This window comes from Gossypium hirsutum, chromosome A12 (genome assembly GCF_007990345.1).
Source record: "Gossypium hirsutum isolate 1008001.06 chromosome A12, Gossypium_hirsutum_v2.1, whole genome shotgun sequence".
In the NCBI taxonomy this organism is placed as follows: domain Eukaryota; kingdom Viridiplantae; phylum Streptophyta; class Magnoliopsida; order Malvales; family Malvaceae; genus Gossypium; species Gossypium hirsutum.
In genome coordinates, this window is record NC_053435.1 from 17,939,300 (window position 1) to 17,946,881 (window position 7,582).

At 37.4% G+C, this 7,582-nt stretch overlaps 1 long non-coding RNA gene across 1 annotated transcript; it reads left to right on the top strand.

The window, feature by feature from the left end:
• Window positions 1-366: 366 nt before the first annotated feature.
• LOC107933036 (uncharacterized) lies at window positions 367-1,473 on the top strand. The gene is made up of 2 exons (XR_001693545.2): window positions 367-745; window positions 1,036-1,473. It is a non-coding gene; the product is annotated as an uncharacterized lncRNA (long non-coding RNA).
• The last annotated feature ends 6,109 nt before the right edge of the window (window positions 1,474-7,582 follow it).

Genomic DNA, 7,582 nt, shown 5'->3' on the forward strand with positions numbered 1-7,582 from the left:
GCTTAATTTAAAACACTAGGTATGCATAGGTATATACATATATAAATGTTTAAATAAAATTTTATACATAATGTTAAAATAATATAATACAAACTTCAAAACAATGATTCTTTTAAAAAGAAAAAATTTATTAAAGTATTTTCAATACATAAAAAAAATTAAATGAATTTCCTCAAAAATAATGAGTTATACAAATAGAAACCTAATTAAAATAAATTTAAAATGAATGGAGATAATGTATAAATTTTTGAAATTGAACTGAGGACTAACACACAATGCGCGCAAATGCCAAGGGACTAAAGCTGGAAATAATCCTGGTCCCAAAACGCAGGGCTTAAGCACGGGTTGAATTGATGCGATATCCTAATTCCTGGTGCAATTTAAAAAACAAATAAAGTATGAATAGGGCCTAATTCAAAATCAGCACGAAGGAGAAGGGTCACGCGCGCAAATTCCCCAATTTAAGCAAAGGCACGCGGATCTGACCTGTTAAGCGGGTCAGCGCGCGGATCTTTACCCTTTTGGAACAGCGCCGTTTTTAATTTAGCCCTTAAACCCTCAATTTTGCTCCTTTTTTCCTATTTTCTTTTCCAATTGCAGCCAACCTTTTAACAAACATCTATAGCCTAAAATCAATCTGCTAGGGCTTCATTTAGCAGCCGCTGAACCCACCATTCAATTTGATGGTCGACGGTGCGCGAGCAGAGACCCGGTCTTACCAACAAAGGTCACCCATGGAAATCTGGTAAGTTAAACCTTCTCCTTTTCTTTCTTTGAAAAAAAACACAAATCATGTATTATTCTCTCTAAAAACAAAGCAGAAATTCAAAAGAAAAAAAACATTCGACCTTCGCCCCGAATCTCTATATTTCCGAGATATTTTGGCATTCATCGGTGTCGATTCAAGTATTTTCATTTTTTTCATGCTAATATTGCGAGCAAATTGAAAGAAACAAAAAGAAATAAAGAGATTTTTGGATCACCTTGGATAACTTTATGACTGCTCTTTTCTAATATTTCGTATGTGTATTTCAGTGTGCGTAAAAATACATGGTACAGGTAATGGCTTTTTGTAGCCTGGCAAAAATACAGATTTAAAAATAATAGATCTTTTTCTTTTTCTTTTGCTATATATTTTTTCTATTTTGCTGCTTCTCGTGTGTTCTTTTGCAGGAGTGGTTGTACGAAAAAGATGACTCTGGTGACGTGAAGGCCGAGCGTGGGGATCTCACGTGGGAAGTCGACCCTCTGGTGCTATTCCAGTGTATGCCAGAAGCTTCTAGAGCTCTCGGTCTGCTGAACTTTGGGTTCTTTTTGGGTTCCAAATTTGGGCCATCTGAAGTTGGGAAATTGGGTTTAAAAAATGTATCTGGGTTGGTATAAACTTAGCTTTTAACTTAGTTTATTATTTGGGCCTGATGGTTTGTAAAGACTTGGACTTTAAGGAATTATTATTTATTTATTTTTAATTTATTTTTCTGGTTTTATTGTGGGCCGGGTAAATTGGGCCTATTACACGTTCTTTATCTTTGATGTACCTTATACTGTTTTGATAAACATAGGTTCTACACACTCCTATGTAGCTAGTACTATTTCTGAAAATTTGGGGATTTCCGTTGAGAGCACTTCTAGTGAGATAACTATACTGAGTCCATTGCGGCAGCCTATTCGGGTTAGTAAACTTTATAGAGATGTTCAGTTAGAGGTGCAATAGGTGGTATTTCTGGCAAATCTGATGGAGTTACTGTTTGGGGAATTCGACTTGATTCTGGGTATGGATTGGTTGGTTGAGCACTGAGTCAGTTTCGATTGCGTGACTAAGAGGTTCATTCTAAGGACCAAGGATGATAAGAAAGTGGTTGTGATCAGTGAGCGACGAAATTATCTATCTAACGTGATCTCCAGTCTTATGGCTGAGAAATTAGTTCGAAAAGGGTGTGAGGCGTATATGGCTTTCGTCAGTGTTTTTGTTTCTAGGGACTCTTCTATCGAGGATATCAGAATAGTGAGGGATTTTCTAGATGCCTTTCCTGAGGAGTTGCCGAGTTTACCTCCAAATCGAGAAGTTGAGTTCGACATTGAGCTTCACAAGGTACAGCTCCAGTGTCTATTGCTCCATACCGTATGGCACCGAAGGAGCTTACAGAGCTTAAGGCTCAACTTCAAAAGCTTCTAGATCGTGGTTTCATCTGTCCTAATGTGTCTCCGTGAGGGCACTGATTTTTTTTGTCAAGAAAAAGGATGGGACCATGGGGATGTGTATTGATTATCAGCAACTGAATAAATTGACTATGAAGAATAAGTATCCACTTCCGAGGATCGACGATCTATTTGATCAGTTCCGAGAGGCTTCAGTATTCTTAAAAATAGACCTTTGTTCTAGGTACCAAAAGCTTAGAATTAAGGAAGTTGATGTTCATAAGACCACATTTAGGTCTCATTATGGACATTACAATTCCTAGTTATGCTTTTTAGTCTAACAAATGCTCCGGCTGTATTCATAGATCTGATGAAATGAGTCTTTCAGCCATATCTGGATCAGTTCGTCGTGGTCTTCATCGATGATATTTTGGTTTACTCTAAGACTGAGGATGAGAATGATGGGCATCTTAGAGCTGTGCTTCAGATACTTCGAGAAAAATAGCTCTATGCTAAGTTGAGCAAGTGTGAATTCTGGTTGCGAGAGATAACTTTTCTGAGGCATATGGTTTTTGGTGAAAGAATCCGAGTTGATCCGAAAAAGATTGATGTGGTGCTTGATTGGAAATAACCTAAGAACGTATCTGAAATCCACAGTTTTTTGGGTCTTACGGGTTATTATTGGCGATTTGTCGAGGGGTTCTCTCTGATTACAGCTCCTTTGACCAAGCTTCTGCGCAAGGGTGTTCCTTTTGTTTAGACTACTGCAAAACAATTGAGCTTCAAGAAGCTCAAGTCTGTTCTAACTCAGGCTCCCTTCTAAATCTGGTAAAGAATTTATGGTCTACAGTGATGCATCGTACGTTGTTTGGGATGTGTATTGATACAAGATGGTAAAGTTGTAACCTATGCATCCCGTCAGCTTAAAACACATGAAGGGAACTATTCGAAGCATGATCTTGAGTTGGCTGCTATGGTTTCTGCGTTGAAAATCTGGAGGCACTATCTGTATGGTGAGAGGTGTATTATCTACAATGATCACAAGAGCCTCAAGTATCTCCTTAACTAGAAGGAGTTGAATTTTAGCAGCGTTGATGGATATAGCTACTCAAAGATTATGACTGCACGATAGAGTATCATCCTGGTAAGGCCAATGTCGTAGCCGATGCTCTAATTCGTAAAGCGATGACTGATTTGAGAGTGATGTTCGCTCGTCTTAGTATATTGATGATATAGGTCTGTTAGCCGAGTTGCAAGTTAAGCTGACTTGGATTGATTAGATTCTGGATAAGCCATTAAAATATGAGTTTTTGGGTTTACGATTTCATTAGATTGAGAGTGGTAGTACTTCTGATTTTGGGCTGAATAAGGATAGGGTTCTGTGTTTTCGAGGTCAAATTTGTATGCTGAATGATTCTGATCTGAAGCAATTAATTTTGAAGGAGGCACATGGTAGCCCTTATGTTATGCATTCTAATGGTAATAAGATGTATCACGATCTTCATGAGTTGTACTGGAGGTCGGGTTTGAAGTGTAAAGCTACGAATCTTGTTGCTCGATGTTTGACATGCCAGCAAGTTAAGGTTAAGCAATAGTTGCCTTTGGGTTTGTTACAACCCATTAAGATTCCCTAATGGAAGTGGGAACAGGTAATGATAGACTTCGTTAGTGGGTTTCCCTTGACACCCACTAAGAAGGATTCTGTTTAGGTCATTGTGAATCAATTGACTAAGTCTACTCATTTTATTCTAGTTCGAATGGACTACTCTCTGCAAAAGTTAGCGAAGCTTTATATCTCTAAGATTGTAAGACTACATGTAGTTCTTATTTTGATAATATCTGATAGAGATCCTTGCTTCACTTCTCGGTTCTAGAAGAAATTGCACAAGGATCTGGGTTTGAGATTGGACTTCAGTACTGCGTTCCATCCTCAAACCGATGGTCAATCTAAGAGGGTGATTCAGATACTGGAGAATATGCTTCAAAGCTGTGTAATAGATTTTTGAGGTAGTTGGGAGGATTATCTGCCGCTAGCTGAGTTCGACTACAATAACAGTTTCCAGTTGAGCATTCAGATGGCACCTTACGAGGCTTTGTATGGTTATAAGTGTCGTACTATGCTATGTTGGACTGAGTTGGGTGAACGTCGGGTTTTGGGTCCTGAATTGGTTTCTAAGACCGAAGATAAGGTTAGACTTATTTGGGATCGTCAGAAAGTAGCTTCTGATGGAAAAAAGTCTTATGCAAATCTAAAGATGAGAGATATTGAGTACTCTGTAGGTAACTTCGTCTTCCTTAAGGTTTCTCTATGGAAGAAAGTTCTGAGATTTGGTCATAAGGGCAAGTTAAGCCCTAGGTTCATTGGGCCGTATCATATTTTGAAGCGTGTGGGACCGATCGCTTATCAATTGGAACTACCTTCAGAGTTAGATCATATCCATGATGTATTTTCTGTCTCAATGTTGAGGTGGTATCAGTCTGATCCATCTCATGTTGTCTCTATTGAGGAGATCGAGGTTAGACTGGACTTAAATTTTGAGGAGGAGTCGGTTCAGATTCTGAATCGAGATGTTAAGATTCTGAGGAAAAAGCTCATTTCGTTAGTAAAGGAAATCATGACACTGAGGAAGCCACGTGGGAACCTGAGGACTTGATACGTCAGCAGTAGCCTCATCTATTCTGATCAGGTAAATTTTGAGGTTGAAATTTATTTTAGGGGGTAGAGTTGTAACGCCCTAAATAATTTATGTCTGCTTCTGTAAATATCTTACAAAAATGTGTATCTCCTTCAGTGGTTAAGTGTCCTGGGTGTGTGTATAAGGTCTTGGGTTCAAGTCTCACCTTTGCCAAATTTTATTATTTCAAGATCCAAGCCTTACCCTTATTGGGTGGGCTTATATAAAATTGTCTATAAATTTATATCAAAATGAGCTTGCTGGTTCGAGTGGTAAGGGAGTTAGTATGTTGGAGGTCCTGTATTAGAATCCCTGCATTAGCATGGGTGTTAATTTTTGCTCAGCTGACTGATAGAGTTTTAGTTGAGCTAAAAGTCTGAGGAGGTTGTGAGTTAGTAGGTTAGTGGGAGAAAAATAGGGGATTTGGGATATTTTTGGTTTATTCATTTTTTTCAAAAATTATCTCTTTCCAGAAAAAAAAACTGACATCAATTTCGTTCTGCCTTCCTCTACTCTGTCGTTTTTCTTCTCTTTTGATTCTTCTTTTTGTCCTGTTCTAATTTGTTGTCAATCTTGGTATTTTTGCTTATTCATTTTCCCTTGATTGTTTGGTAAGTGGGATTCGAGTATTTGTTTTGAAGGGTTCATTTTTCCAAATTACCAATTAGAACCTTATTTTCTATTTTGGCAGCAGTAAATCGAGTAGAATAGGACTCTCCTTTGGCAGAATAGTAGTTGAAATCGCTCAAGGTGGTAGGGTAAGTGTTGAGAACTTGATTTGAACCATTTTTTTGGTATAATCGAGGTTTAAAACTGATTTTAGGAGTTTATTGTGTTGATTTTAGGTGCTGTGTGGCTCGAGAGTATTTTTTGCATCAAAATCGTACCAGGTGTGTTCCCAAAACATAGAAAAATTAGTTTCGGAGAAAGCCAAAAAACCTTATTGTCGACGCCTCACGGGCGTGCGGCTGGCTGTGTGCGAGACACGGCCGTGTGATTAACAAGAGCATGGTCGTGCGCAAGACATAACCGTGTGGTGGTATGAGTATGGTCGTGTAGACCATACGGGCTAGGCCAAATTAGGCATGTAGGCCCACACAAGCATGTCACACGAGCATGTGGGTTTTGGGCCAAGCCGTGTGGGCCTACACGGGCATATGGACCCATTTTTCTGAAATTTTCCCTAGGGTCACACGAGTCGTTCTGATCGACTATGAGCCTACCGTAGGGTCGGTAAGGGCTAACCAAACCCTAAAATTATGTGATTTGATAGTCTGATATTCTGCTCTGAGTATGACACTGTTTTGCCTATTTTGCATGTCTATTTAGTCTGATGTATATATATTTGATATCGGTAATGAGCATGTAAGCATGATAATTCTGATTTTGTATTTCTGATTGGGATGGAATTTATATATATGGAGGAAGTGTTCTGTATGGCGATCATCGCCTATATTTTAGCAGTTTGCCTGCACATTATCTGATATGTGTCATAACAGCACGATATGGTGTGTGGGGATGGGTGGGTGTTTTTAACCCCACATGGTGTGTTGGGATGGTTGAAGTTGGTGTGTAGAGGATGGGGCTAGGATCCTGTATATCTGCTCTACATATCTGTTTCTGTTATCTGAATCTGTAAAGGACTTAGGTCCGAATCTGAACCTGAATCTAATTGTGTATGTGATTTCTGTATGTATAGCATGTCTATTTCTGTTAGGTTACACAATGATTTTACGAAAACTCACATTCGTTTGTCTGTTCTATTCAGATAATCCACAGACTTAGACATGTCGGTGCAACGAAGGCTAAACGGTGACCACTTGATCTAGAACTATTTTAATTTAGTAATCTATGGTTTTTATTCATGATTCTGGTTTTATTTGGGAGTTGGTAATTTTTTTGGGACTCCCGAACTGTTGGTTTTTATTTTGGTTTTGGATGCATTTTTGACGTTTTCATTACAATGCTTGTCTAAAATCACGATTTTACGAAAACAAATATTTTCTAAAAACACGAATTGCCTTTTTAAAATATAACGGTTTTAAGACTTCCACTGTAAATTATGTTCTAGTAAATGAACTAATTAAATGACATTTTCAGTAATAATTATGAATGAATACAAGTTATAAAAGTTGAATGGTTTATCGAAATAACTCAGTTTTCAAAACCCATTCTTTGTGACATCTCTAGATTTGGTCATAACGTCTAGGTCAGGTTTAGGTTTGGGGTGTTACAGCATGCCATTATATCCGACCCTGCTTGAATAGTTAATAAGTAACATGTTTCTCGATTTGATTCAACATACCAAATCTTCAATATCAAAACCAAGTTTTCATCAATCCATTATCATGCATCTATCAACACTATTCATTTCTTAAATCAATTCGATTCAATATATAATTCAATGTACATTATTTACATAACTATCAAATTTAAGTCTAATTTTACAACTAAACATTCAATCACATCCATTCAAGTCAATTAACGTTTCACACAAATTTCCAAAGAACTAACTCATATATCAACTTACCATATGATACAATGTTTATATGCAACAATTTAAATAGTTTGGATTATAAAAATATAAATCGTGAATTCCGAGCTATTTGTCGACAATTTTATCTTTTCATTTGTTTTTTGAGGGATCCAGTTCAACATTAGCTATGCATTAAAACAAAAAGACATTTCATCAATATAAAATTAAATTTTTTTCATTCAATTTTTAATTTATGCAACTTTTGCATTGTATTCAATTTATTCTCTAAAAT